The sequence below is a fragment of the Leptonychotes weddellii genome, chromosome 12 (genome assembly GCF_054177405.1).
Source record: "Leptonychotes weddellii isolate Sample4059 chromosome 12, ASM5417740v2, whole genome shotgun sequence".
Lineage (NCBI taxonomy): Eukaryota > Metazoa > Chordata > Mammalia > Carnivora > Phocidae > Leptonychotes > Leptonychotes weddellii.
This window is the reverse complement of record NC_138380.1, coordinates 445,088-459,072: the sequence shown is the minus strand read 5'-3', so window position 1 is coordinate 459,072 and position 13,985 is coordinate 445,088. Positions and strand designations below refer to the sequence as shown.

At 46.5% G+C, this 13,985-nt stretch overlaps 1 protein-coding gene across 1 annotated transcript in view; it reads right to left on the bottom strand.

The window, feature by feature from the left end:
- The window catches only part of PTPRN2 (protein tyrosine phosphatase receptor type N2), a 715,790-nt gene that overhangs the window by 701,195 nt on the left and 610 nt on the right, over nucleotides 1-13,985 (bottom strand). The gene's annotated exons all lie outside the window — the stretch shown is intronic.

Genomic DNA, 13,985 nt, shown 5'->3' with positions numbered 1-13,985 from the left:
CACATGGATGTTTCAAAGATAATTCCAGTTTTCTTTTCCTTGTTTTTATTCTCTTCCAAAGAACGTATGATGGGATGAAACTGTGGTCCTTCCCTGGAAAGCAGAATCCTTGGCCCTGCTTCTCCATCCACATGCTCTGTTCTGGCTCTGTGGGAAGCTACTTGATCAGTGAGCACTTTGGACCATCCACCCCTACAGAACCAGTGTTAGCATTCCAAGACCTGAGCAAGCCTCAGCATCAGGCCAATCACGTAAAAGAAGCTAATAGGGCTGAGTTGCTTTTCCCGCATTTTCTATGGATGAAAACCTCATCAGTGTGTTCTCTTGGTGAGGCACCAATCGCCCACCCCACCGCCACCCCGGCCTCACGACGGTCCACCTGGCCAACCCTCTCTGAAATAACTCCTACAGGACGGTCACCTTCAGTCCCCCGCTAACGCTGCATTCTTGGACTTAAAGCTGGTATGTTTGATCACCTTTAACCAAGGTACCCTATTCAGCCTGGTCCCTCATCTGTAAATGCTGAGGCCCAAGGACACAGCCTTCCAGCCTTAGCCTTTATCTTTAGTGTGCTGCCCTGGAGAGTGTCTGAGCAGCAAACTGCCATCCAATGGGTTCCAGAGACAAGGTTCAGCATGGGCGCCCAGAGGGCCATCTCCACTGATGTTTACAGGCACCAAAAACAAGTAGGTGGGTCTGAACCAAGGGAGCCTGTTAAAGCACAGCTGCCGAAAAAGGCCCTGAAGGCAAGGGGAGGAGCCCTGTCCACAATCCTGCACAGAGAGAAACAGGTCCTTCCCCTCCCTCAGGCCAGTCCAGAGCGGGTTCTCCACCCTCTCAACACATCAGTACAAGACAAGAAAAAGGCAATTCTGGAATCCTATGAAGGGGTCTCAACTTCCATAGGCAGAAGGCTCCCAGACAAGGGGCAGGAAGCAACCAGAGCATAATCAAAGACACCAGGCCCAGGAGGAGGAAGAGGACACCTTCTCCTGCATCGCTCATTAATCTTCATGACAAATAAGGATTTCCTTACTGTCTTTACTCTGTATTCACATGAGGAACCTCATGCTGAGATCAGTCAATAGATCAGAGCAGCCTGGGTCCCAAGGCCAGGTTAGCTCAAACCCAGACTCCTGATGCCACCCTCAGGTCCAGCAGGGCAGAGGTCACTGAGGGTTGAGGGGTTGGCTCCCCCAGAACCACCCATGAGAGTAGGTCTAGTTCTGAGAGAAGATTTTTCTCACACAGTTTCTTTGCTCTTCATTAACCCATTTAAAAAGAAAAGTTATACATTCTACATTAAAAACTAATTTTTAGGGGTGCCTAGGTGGCACAGTCGGTTAAGTGTGTGCCTTAGGCTCAGGTCATGATCCCAAGGTCCTGGGATTGAGTCCTGAGGCTGGCTTCCTGCTCAGCGGGAAGCCTGCTTCTCCCTCTCCCACTCCCCCTGCTTATGTTTCCTCTCTCGCTGTGTCTCTCTCTCAAATAAATAAAATATTTTGTAAAAAACTAATTTTTATTGTTCTCATTACACAGTGTTTTCTTAAAATAAAGAAGCAGGGGCGCCTGGCTGGCTGAGTTGGTAGAACATTGCAGCTCTCAATTTCAGGGTCGTGAGTTCAAACCCCACATTGAGGGTAGAGTTTACTTAAAATAAATAAAGAATTTTAATAAATAAATAACTAAAATAAGGAGAAGTAAAAAGAAAAAACAAAATGCACCCCCAAGTCCTGCTCATATACAGATATATAAAACACCATGAATGTATATAATTTTTTTAGCCCAGAATTGGGTCAGATGTATTTTTTTGAGACCTGGTTTTTTCCCTCTTCAGAATTACATAATCCCACCATTCAGGCCAATAAATGGCCAAAGACGACTCCATTATGTAGGTATATCCATTTATTTACCCAATTCTCTCTTATTGAACATTCATTTCCAATGAAAATAATGACTATTCTATCATATGAAGGAAACCAAACAACTGCACAATACATTGTACAGAAAGGAGAAAAGTCTTGTTGACCTAGCACCTAACTAGAAATCATTTTAGGAATGTGGCCCAGCATGGGGGAATGCCTGGCCCTCCATGACATGCTCTGTCAGACCCTCACCACCAAGACCTCCCTTGCGACCCACACCAGATTCCAATCACCCCACATCCCCATGTTCTCCTCCCACTTCAGGAACATCAACAGAGAATGAATATGGGCCAACTAACCTGCTATGATCCTAGATCCCCAGAACTCCACAAGGGCTGGAAGTAAAGATGGACTCTACAAGGACATCTAAGCAGTGAGGATACGTTATAAAACTAAACTCTCCTTGCTGCTTTCTTTCCACTTACATATTTTAATTTGTTAATGTGTTAAAGAGCAAAAAACATAAAATTTACATAAAAATTTAACATTTTTAAGTATACAGTTAGTTCAGCAGTGTTAACTATATGCACATTGTTGTATAACAGATCTCCAGAACTTTTTCATCTTGCAAACATGAAACTCTGTCCCCATTAAACACTAACTCCCCAACCCCCTCCCTTAGCCCCCAGTGCCCACCCTCTACTTTCTGTCTCTATGAATATGACGACCCCAGCGACCTCATAATAAGTGGAATCATATAATATTTGTCCTTTTGGAGCTGGCTTATCTCACTTAGTATAATGTCCTCAAGTTTCATCTGTGTTGTAGCAGATGTGAGAATCTCCTTCCTCTGTAAGGCTGAGTAATATTTCATTGTTTGTACTGACCACATTGTTTGCAGAGAATTATCAATTCATCCATCAATGGACACTTGGGTTGCATCCACTCTTTAGATATTGTGGATAATGCTGTTGTGAGTATGGGTGTATAATATCCTGCTTTCAGTTCTCAGGGCATATACCCAGAAGTGGGTATAAGTTGAGTTTTACACTGTGTGGTTCTGGTGATGTGTGAAACACTCAGAGTAACAAGTAAATGTTTTGACCTAGCCAGGGGACAAAATAAAGGTGTTTTTTTTTTTTCTAATTGTTAGATGAAAGTGAACTGGTATTTATTGTGAACGAACTAAGAGCAGAACTTCAGCTTAACAAATGAGAATGGCGGACCTTGTTCACAGCATGCTTGGGAGGGAGCGTTTCATCCAATCCTCAGAGAGACCCTTTGATGCAGGTATGACCACCCACTTGCCTCGCTTTCATATGAGGAAACCTACCATATGCAGCAGTAGAGAGAACAGAGCTCTTTACATGAATTCATCAATCATCCTTTGAGAACAGAAATCGACAGGCCCAAACTGCGTCATCCCTGAAGGCAGAGCTGAAAATATCCGGTTTGCCCAAAAATGAATGGAAAGCTGCACCAAATGTCCTTAAGAGAAGTCAGCTGTCCTAACTCTTGCACCCTTCCAAGGGGCAGACAATCACCACAGTCACTCAATCTGCATTACAAGAGAAATCTTGCCCACATTGTGTTCCTTCAGGTGTGAGTGGGTATTGATCAGTTAACTCGATGTTTGGTTCATCCATGTCAAGAAGGCTCACTGATCCTGGCACACAGTAGGCATTCCATAAATAGAAGCTCTGTTTATGGCTGGGCCTGGGAGTCAGGAGCCCTAGGTTCTAATTTTAAGTTCCCCCACCCTTACAAACTTGACTAAGTCAATAAATCTCAAAAATTCAGAAAGATTAAGGGGATCAGGGCATACATAATTATTCCTGTGGTTCCTTGAAGTCAGAATATTCGAATGGTTCTAGAAGTAACAACCTAAACAATTCTGATTAACATTTCAGAATATCTTCCAAATTATAAATCAGCAACACCTATTGCTATAGAAAAGCAAATGCCTCAGGCCTAAGAAAGAAAAGACCTGCCTGGAAAACTGGTCCCTGGCAGCTATTTGGGGAGGGGATTCTCCACACAGCCTTCTTTTGTAACATGGGAAATGTATGTTTCTGTGGACTATGGGCAACCTCCTAAATCTTTTAAAGCAAGTCAAAACTTTTTCCTGATCCCCAAGTAACAAGGGTTTTATTGCTTAGTTTATTGATTCTAACATTGATTTGGACCTCTCTTTCTAAGTGTGTCCCCAGAAATGCAGACTTGAAGGTCCAAACTTCAATCCGAAACTGCTTTTTCACATGTTTGCCCTCCAACTCAATCACATCTCAGTTGGAGAATCCCCATGCAAGACAAGACACTCTCAAGGCGCAGACAGACTCTTCTGAAATCATCGGCGTCCCTGCTGCCACTGCCCGGCTGAAACTCCACCATGTGGGGGAGCATGGTCACGAGAAAGGAGCCTGAAGGAAGCTCACAGACCAAAAACTGTTTGGATACGTTTCAACAGGGGCAAGACCCTCGACCTCAGATCTCCCGCACCCTGGTGCCAAGTGGATAAGCAAACAGGCCAACGGACACATGTCTTCGGAGATTTCATGACCCCCGGTACAAGTCTTCCAAGTTGGGGAGACGGGCATATAGCCCTACAACCACCTTCCCTTTGCTTGAGAAGGGACCGTGAAATCAACAGCGAGGACAGCGGCAAACAAAATCCAAGTGGGTGCAGTAACACCCAGGGCCTGTCTGCATTACGACACCCCCTCCGTCTCCCACAAATAAAATCAGCAATACGTTAAAGCTCCTGATTATTAATAGTCCATTTAGCACTTAAAAGCAGCACCGCTGATCCTCAAACAGACACCCTATACACTTGCTCTGGAGGCCCGAGGAAGAATGTGTTGAGTAATATACCATGAGAGTGAAGCTCTTCAATTACCACTGGCCTTAATAATTCATGAAGTGCATCTTCCGTTGTACCACCGACCCCACGGGTTACATGGAGCTGGAAGGCTCGCAGCAGGCAATTCAGGATCGATGATGTGATAAACACTGCCGGGAGCCCATGCCAAAACATAATGGAACCAGGCTCAAAATCCCATATGCGGACGGAAGTGGATTAACTAAATACCAAGCCAAAGACATAAAAAGCCTTCTTCATACTGAGTACAGGTCCTTCAAAAACGAGTGTTTCCCTGATCCTTCCCAGCATCAGTGGACAGCAGAGGCTGGGAGCTCAGGCTTTTCCACATCAAATGCTCCCAGGGAAAAGAGTGGTCTTCCTGGCTGCAGAGGAGCTGTCCCCCATGGCCAAACCCTCAGGCACAGAGAGCATTTGTGCAGACAAAGAAGGCACCCACGGGCACGGAGGGACCTGACAGGTGAAGTCCTTGCCACCAAAGCAGGACTGCAACTCGCAGCTAAAGACCTGGGGGTGGGAGAGGAGGACCCTGAGGTGGAAAAGGCTTCTTGGACAAAGCAGAATCTCTACGACTGATCATCCAGCATTAACTATTCACCAATGGCCTTTTCTTGACGTTTGACAGAGGAAAGACCAAAATGGGATGGAAACAAGGTGGATCAGAAGAACCAAAAGCACAACAAAATACAAGTCTGTTCATACAGCATTTTGCAAACTGAGCGTGATGTTTCATAATCTGAAGTTTGGGGGAGGCAGTGCCAACACCCAGCTGGAACAAGCTGAGAGAACAACTGGGCTATAAAACCCTGGAAATACGACTGGATTACAACAAATATTTCTCCCAAACAGAGCTAATTACACAGTACCCACCTGCTCCTGGCAGCTCGAGTAGGAACGCTGGACGTGCATTCCTGATTCCAACATCCGGGCATCCTTGTAGGCTCAGGCCACACCCCTTCTGCAAGCCCCAGGGTCTGAGACAGGTGAGCGGCGTGGTTTCAGGAGACGAGGGGGTCCCAAAGCCCCACGGGGGACTCTGTAGGCCCAATGTCACCCACCTTTGTCTTATCCCCTAATTGAAATGATGGTGGGGTCTTTGTAAGATTCCTGTTTTTAAATAAATGGCCTTACTTATTTACAGGATCCAGTATATATTTTTAAAACCTGCCAATGGGTTTATACCTGCATATTTATTACGGTGCTTAAGAGCTCAGGTTCAGACTGTGTCTGAAACACACACCATAGTAGTTCCTACATCAGAGGGCACTGTGAGGGTTAAATGAGACAAAGTGAACAAAGGGCACAGAGAAGTGCCAGGCACAGAGCAAGCTACTGATGGGAGTTAATTGTCACTGTGAGTATTATTAACCAAATCTCTGGAGATTGTTCCATCTCATTCTTTTTAACAACTGCAACATTCTACGGTATGAACACTACACTTAACCAGTCTCTTGTTACAAAACATTAAATTGTTCCTAGTATTATAACAACAACAAAAAATGCAGAATGAAGATCCTGGCACAAACACATGTGAAAAAGATTTTCACATGTGTGTAAGTAAGTTGTAGGGCAAATTCCTAGAAGTGGAATTTCCGGTCATACAGTATTTTGTATTTGTATAGTGTATTTTGTGATGAATATGACCAATCACCCTGTAAGAGGTTGAAGTGACTCCATTCCCACCAAGAGGGCATGAGAGTGGGGCCACCCCACATCCTCGCCACTCCCCCCAGGGCTCCACGAGGCCTGGAGACCACACATGAACACAAACGGCCTTCAGCCCCAGGGTGGCCCATCAGCAGGGAGGCGGTGGGTGCCTGCCAGTCTCCTACCCCCAGCCCTGATCCCAGCTGTCCCCAAATACCCCTGGGAGCACCTGCCTCAATCCCCTCATCTCCCACTGAGTCCCCATCTCTCTTTAGACCCATTTTGCTGTGGCTTTACCTGGCACACATTCGTTTATAGCACAGGTAAGAGCCTGACAGGTAAGTCTTAGAAGAGTGCCTGGCTCAACCAGCAAGGAAGGAGTCTTTTAGGCCCAGGAAAGGCTCCCTGGCATAAATCAGTCAGGAACATGAAGGAGGATGAAGGCTTTGCTAGAGCAAAGACAAGTATGTGCAAATTTAAGAACAAGGCCATGGGACATGCAGGGACCCAAGGCAGCCCTTCGCGTGCGTGCTTGCTCCTTAATGGGATGTGCATTCATGAGAAGCTGTAGGCAGACCCTCAGTGCAGGCCCTGCCCTCTAAGCTGCCTTTGCACAAGTCACACAGAGCTCCAGAAATGCTGAGGTGGCTTGGAAAACCATACTGTGGGGAGAGGGGCAAGGACAGGATAAACAAGCCTGAGATCTCTCCTTATAAAGCCATGAGACCCCCGGGACAAAAGATAGCCCAGCTGCATTTGGGTCTGAGTATCCAGATCCAACTTACCTGCAGCTAAGCTGCCGTTCATGGAGCATATTTGTGGTGACCTGCCACCGCCTGTCAGAACGGGGCCAAGTAAGCAACTTCCAAATAAGCCGTATGTAAGGGGAGTGTTGTAGATGGCCAAGACCCATCCTGAGGGGGACACAGAGCCGCCCCTGCCCCAACCCACAGGCCATCGGGCTCCACCTGGTCCAGCACTAAGCGGCTATGATCACCTAAGTGCAGCTTGCCTTGGAATGTCAGTGTGTGAGGACCCCAAGTGACCTCAAACTTCCCGTGAGGAATGCGGCCTCAGCCGACGGTCAAAGTAGAACCCACTGGGGGCAGACACATGGGTACTGGAGGGCCAGGAGGCCCCTCTGTCATGTCGCTCTTCACAAAATGAGCCAAAACACTCTGACAGCTGTCCCCCTCACACATGAGGTTGCGGCAGGGATGGAGGTGCTAAGGGACTTCCCATGTCACCAGACTCTGGACCCACTCACTGACCACAGTTTTGTCCTAAGTCATTTCCTTTGTCTTAGCCATTTCCCCCCTCTACCCCTTATAAAATCTCTCCCTGAGACTATGAATGGTTTTGATGGCACTGGAGATCAATTACTTGCTTTGTCCACAGACATCAGAAGGTCCTTTTAGCTCCTGAGCACTTCGAAGACAGCAGCCGGAGGGTCACTGCAGCCCCCTCTCTAGGCCAGCAGCGCGACCCCCACCACCCACCTTCCCTGCACTCTGTCCAGCACAGACAGGTAACTCCAAGCTACCTGACGTCCCTGCGTGCAAACATTAAAAGCGAGGGAGCCCTGGATGGCTGAAACTAGGGTCCTTTCTGAGCTTCTAGGTTTCCTTCCTTTAAGCATCTCCAAAAAAGAGGATTTTCATCTTCTTCATCATCTCATCTGGGGGGAGGAGGGTGGGAACAGCCCCCACAGGAGGTGTCACACCTGTCCTCCTCAGTTGAGCTGTCCTGGTTTTCACATGTTACCTTACAGTCCTGTCCCCACGGCAGGTCCAATGGCAAACGCTAAAACCACAGAAATGATAAAAAATTAAAGGAAGCTAAATGGCTTTCATCCAACCGAATGAAGGAAATGCATCTTGCACTGTGCTTCCCTGGATATTTATGGTGTTTATTCCAATCTTTTCTAGGCCAGAAAATTCCTGAGCTCACGACAGGCCGTCCTGTCACCATGACAAACAGGCTGGCTGCGACCGGGCTGTGCCTGTGATTGCATTTCCCACCCTCCAAACAGAATATATTAGACATTACAGAGGCAGCATTTATTTTAGGAAGGCTTTTCATTATGGCGATGTAAAATGTCAAGGCTGAGACTCAGCGGGCTCCTTCCAGACCTGCAAGCTCCCTTATTATCTGACAAGTGCGCAAGTTCCTGCCATGTGCTGAGTGAGCTGGCCCACCCCTCAAAGCAGGCAACCCAACCTCTACGTTAATCAACCAATGGGAGATGCTGGAAGCTGACAGGGACACAGCCCTCCAGGACAGAGGCAGGCGGTGGAGTGCTGCATCCAGGACAGAGGCAAGAGGCAGGGCATCATGCTGAGAGCAGCCCAACAGTGAGGGGCACGGAAATGTCAGGGTGCCCTTGGGGGAGAGAAAGACTCTGGAAAGGGTCCTGGCCCAGGACACAGGCACCACACCCTAGCCCAGACGTGCAGGACAGAGGTGCTGGTCGTCCCGGAGGAAGAAATGACCAGCATGCTACTAGCTAGGTCCATTATTGCTACTAAGGCAAGCCTTAAAAAAGGTGACTCTCATTCATTAAAAACTAGTGTTTATAAACTGTATACCTATTAATATATTTAGTTCAGCCTCCTTCTTTTATAGATGGGGGGAAATGAGGTCCAGAGAAAGTAGATAATTTGGTCATTCATAATATAAGGAACTCCCTTACTTTTTTTTGTTACTCCCAGAAAAGGTAGGAACATTAAATGATTCCTTCTGGGGTGTTGGTTTGGGAGAAAAACCAACAACTTTTAGACTGCGTTTCCTTTTTCCAACACACCAAGGAAATGTGCAGGGAAACAAGGTCTTCAAATTCTGGTGTCAGTCATACACCTGGTTTATATTGCACAAAACTGTGATATTTACCACAAATACTCTAAACACGTTCCTAGAGCAGATACCACTCACCTACCACACTTCATACAAATAGTCCTTCAACATGATGTCTACAGTTAACACTGCTGTGTAGTGTGTGTGTGTATATATATATATATTTTTTTTTTTTTGAGAGGGAGCGTGTGCACAGGGCGGGGGGGTGGCAGAGAGGGAGAGGGAGATCTTTTTTTTTTTTTAAGATTTTATTTATTTATGAGAGAGAGAAAGAGAGAGAATGAACCAGGGGAGGGGCAGAGGGAGAAGCAGACTTCCCGCTGAGCAGGGAGCTGGCCATAGGACTCCATCCCAGGACCCTGGGATCATGACCTGAGCCAAACGAAGTTGCTTAAGTGACTGAGCCACCCAGGCGTGCTGCATGGTATATTTAAAAGTTGCTAAGACAGTAAATCCTAAAAGTTCTCAACACAAGGAAAAAAAACATTTTTTTCTTTTTCCTTTTTTTTTGTATCTGATGAGATTATGGACGTTAACATGATCACCATTTCACAATGTATGCTAAATCATTATGCTGTACAATACCTTAGACTTACACAATACTGTATGTTAACTGCATCTCAATAAAACTGAAAAAAAAAAAGAAATATTCCATAAAATAGTGGTTTCTATTTTTTTTATTTCATAGACGAGTAATCATATTTGTTTGGTTGTTTTTAATCTTAAGGGAACCTCTAGAAAGTTGCCAAATCTTTAGGTTTCCAATTTAAAATGCTTAAAAACACACACCTACCACCTGGCCAGTCCAGTCGGTAGAGCGTGCGACTCCTGACCTTGGAGTTGTGTTCAAGCCCCACACTGGGTGTAGAGACTACTTAAAAATAAAGTCTTTAAAAAAGAAAAACAAAACAATCACTAACAAATAAATAAAATCTCGGAATTTTAAAAAGTCTCTAAAAGTGAGTAAATCTGAACTGATGGGAAGGAGCCACTCACCATCGTGCAGCTTCAGGGCCACCACGTCTGCTCCAGCCTCACCAGGTGACCAGGCTTGGTCCTCCAGGCAGCGCAGTGCAAATAATCCACATGGAGGCACACCCCAAAGATACTACACTGACCTTCAGGTTACAAATCCGCCTTTCTAAGGGAGTATGCACTGAATACCCAGAACCAGATCATTGCTGAGTAACCTAGAAAGAAATCAAGTTTGGGCCTCCACAAAACCCAGCACAACTCCAGACACACTATGCTCCACTTCCCTGTTGCTCGACGACCTAATGCAATGTTCATCACTGCAAGCTGGGGCAGAGAGCCAGACACAGAGCAGTTGGGTAAGCCTGGGGTACAGAATTGTGTGCATACCCATCCAACCTCGCTTCCCACAAAGAAGGTGCCTGGCTGTTCACCATAAAAAGGAGAAGTGCAATCAATTTCCAGGAGATGGAGGAACAGTAAAGGCTCATGCAAGCCCATCTGGCAACCTCCCTGCTAGAAGAGCCAGGGTCTCACCACAGGCAGTCAAGAGGACAGGGTGCCTCCTCTTTCCCAAAACCTCTCCGGGCACGGGCTGTGCTTCTCACTCGCCAAGAGCAGAGCTACCCTATGCCCCCAGAACCACCACCACTGCCCCCTAGGCTCCTTCCTCCTTTTCCTGAGCATCTAAGTACCAGCGACGAGAACACACTGTCAGTCTAACTCCTCACCCCTCTACTGCCACCTCATGCCTCTGCCCCGTCACAAAATGCTGAACACCAGGCCCGCACACGGGGAAGGCGGGGACAAAACCGGTGGGGAAAAGCCCTGCTTCAAAAGATGGAGAAGGATCTGACTCAGAGTGATGTTTCCCTCCTGTCCTTGGGTTCGAAAGAGTGCATGATGAGCCCAATTTCCAGGGCCTTCACTCATCATAAAGCAGGAGGCCCTGGGGGCACCTGGGTGGCTCAGTCGGTTAAGCGTCTGCCTTCGGCTCAGGTCATGATCCCAGCGTCCTGGAATAGAGCCCCACATTGGGTTCTCTGCTCATCGGGGAGGCCCTGGGGGCGCCTGGGTGGCTCAGTCGGTTAAGCGTCTGCCTTCGGCTCAGGTCATGATCCCAGCGTCCTGGAATAGAGCCCCACATTGGGTTCTCTGCTCATCGGGGAGCCTGCTTCTCTTTCTCCCTCTGCCGCCCACCCCCACTCATGCGCGTGTGCTCGCTCTCAAATAAATAAAATATTAAAAAAAAAAAAAAAAGGCAGGTGTCCCTGTTCTTCCCTCCTTTCCCCCCACTTCACCCTGTGGCTTCACCCACTTCAGGTCCCAGGACTCATGCCCCTCCACCAGGTCTTATGGAAGGGGTGCTGCCCCCAGACTGGGACCCACATATCAGAAACACAGGGAACCTCTGGAGCAATGAACACAGGGTCTCTGAGTCAAACTGAAGTCCCCAAGGAGGAAACTCATGACTCTGGGCCCCGAATCTAGCCCACATTCAGGTGTTGCCCTCACTCACTCACAGCCTGGACCCTGGGCCGAGAGGTCATGACTCAGCCAGCGTCTCAAGTTGCTCCGTGCAGTCAGGACAACAGCTGAGCCCTCACACCCCTGCCATAGCCAAGCTTGCCAAATCTAGACAAGAGCACTTCCTCCTCACTCTCATTTTTTTCCATGAACACTTCACCTTCTGCTTTTTCTAGCTGTTAATTCAGGACATAGCCCAGAGAAGAAGCCGAAGGTCATCAATTCCAAAACCAAGCCATGCAGAGCAGAGAAAGATAATAACCCCACAGGCCCTTGAACTCATCCCCAACTGGCAAAGTACCTAAAGATGATAGGTACTTTTAGCCCTTCAATGCTGATCTATGAAACACTTTATAAACTGGAAGACTGAGGTCAACTGTAGTTTGTGGCTGAGGAAACAATTCCTAGCACTGAACCTAAGATGTTTTTGTATCTTTTTAGGATGGCAGCCACCCCATGCAAAGCCCCCACGGAACCCAGACAGCAAAGTCACAAGCACTATAAAGAAGAAGGAGGTGAGGGAAGGAAGGCCAGGACACAGGACCTTTCCCAAGATGCCTACTGCCCTGGAGCCAACACATTCCCAAGCATCTCGTGTGCTGTGTTTTCAAGCTGGACCTGACATTCCACCCACTGAGTCTTCAATTTTTAATCAGTTCCCTATTTCATTTCATTTTATTCTGTTTGTGACTATTTTATTTTTACATGTTGTTATTTTGTAATAAGGTCCATATCTGTCAGCACGTCTAATGGAAAGCATCTATTTCTTAAGGGTCCCAAAAAGTAAAAGCCAACTTCTTAGGTGCAGCTTCCATTTCCTGGCAAGAATTAGAAAACACAACAAAATAAACGTACATGGAATAAAAAATACAGTATTTACTCACCAAAATGTTCTCACACAGATAAAAGTTACCCAAGAACAGTGTATGTGGCATTGAATATTCTCTAGAGTTAAGTAAATTAACTTTAAAATTGTTATTGTAGAATAAGCACTGGGAATGCACAAGAAAGGTCCTGCTGGGCTTCTGGAGGCAAGGAAGGTTCAGGAAGGTGTGGGAGGGCAGAGAAAGTTCTGGAAGACAAAGAAGGTTCTGGAGGGCAGGGAGATGCGGGAAGACAGAAATTTTTCTGGAGGCAGAGAAGGTTCTGGAGGGAGGAAACATAGGAACGTTTTGGAGGCCGGAAAGTTTCTGGAAGGCAGCAACGCTGTCTTGTTCATGTTTGCATATCCAGTGTCCGGTATAGTGTCTGATGCACTGTAGGTACTCAATCCATGATACTGACCAGAGGTTTCCCTACCTGCCTAAATTTATAGGTCAGTGAGAAACCGGAACTCCTTATTCACAGTGAAAATGAAGAAACTGGACAAAGGATAAGTATCTGAATTTCCCTCAAAATGTCATTTTGTTTGGTCCTGGGCATCAATGTGAGAAACCATGGGGCTACCTTAAAACTCTAATGATGCCACCTTCTTCCAAAGAAAACTGGCTCTTGCTTCTGCCTGGTGGCTAAGGATCCAAGGCCCCTTACAGCCTTGTCCAGCCAGAAACTAAGATGATTCACAGCTGGGTCTTTGTCCCCACGAGGAGGACTGTCCTGTCTCTGTTGAACCATTTCTCCTAGTGTGCAGCCCACTGGGATCCCAACTCTCATCTCGGAGGCACATCAGGGACCCCCTGCAGTCCCTCCCCAGGACTAGCAGACACTCTGGTCTTTCCTCTCTTGGGGCTCAACCCCAACTCTTCACTCTGATCCTTCTTGTATTTCCTACTTTTTCTCCAGATTCTCTTGTGTTCTCAGGGTGTTAATAAACGACTCAGTCCACCACTACTGGACACAAAAATTTATGCAGGATCTTTGGCATTGAAATGGCTTTAGAATTTGTTCTTCAGCAAAGCTGAAGCTGATACTGAAACAGCAGTTTCTAAATGAAAATGAGAGTATGATATATGGCATTCAGCTCACTGACAGTTGCTACTATGGTAAGCTCGCAAATATGAATTTGTATTTTCTGAATGATCTACATTTTATTCCAACTGAATCAGGAAGTTCACCCCCTGACACTGTCTAGGCTGAAGAACTGTCATTAACTCATTCAGAAATGTAGACTGAGAATCTAAATTTTAAAGGGTTGTTCTAGAGGTTAGAGCGATACACAATGAATAGTAACACAAAAATCTGATGTTTATAGCACAGAAATGTATTTCTTGCCCTCATCTTACTTTTTTTTAATTTATTTTTTT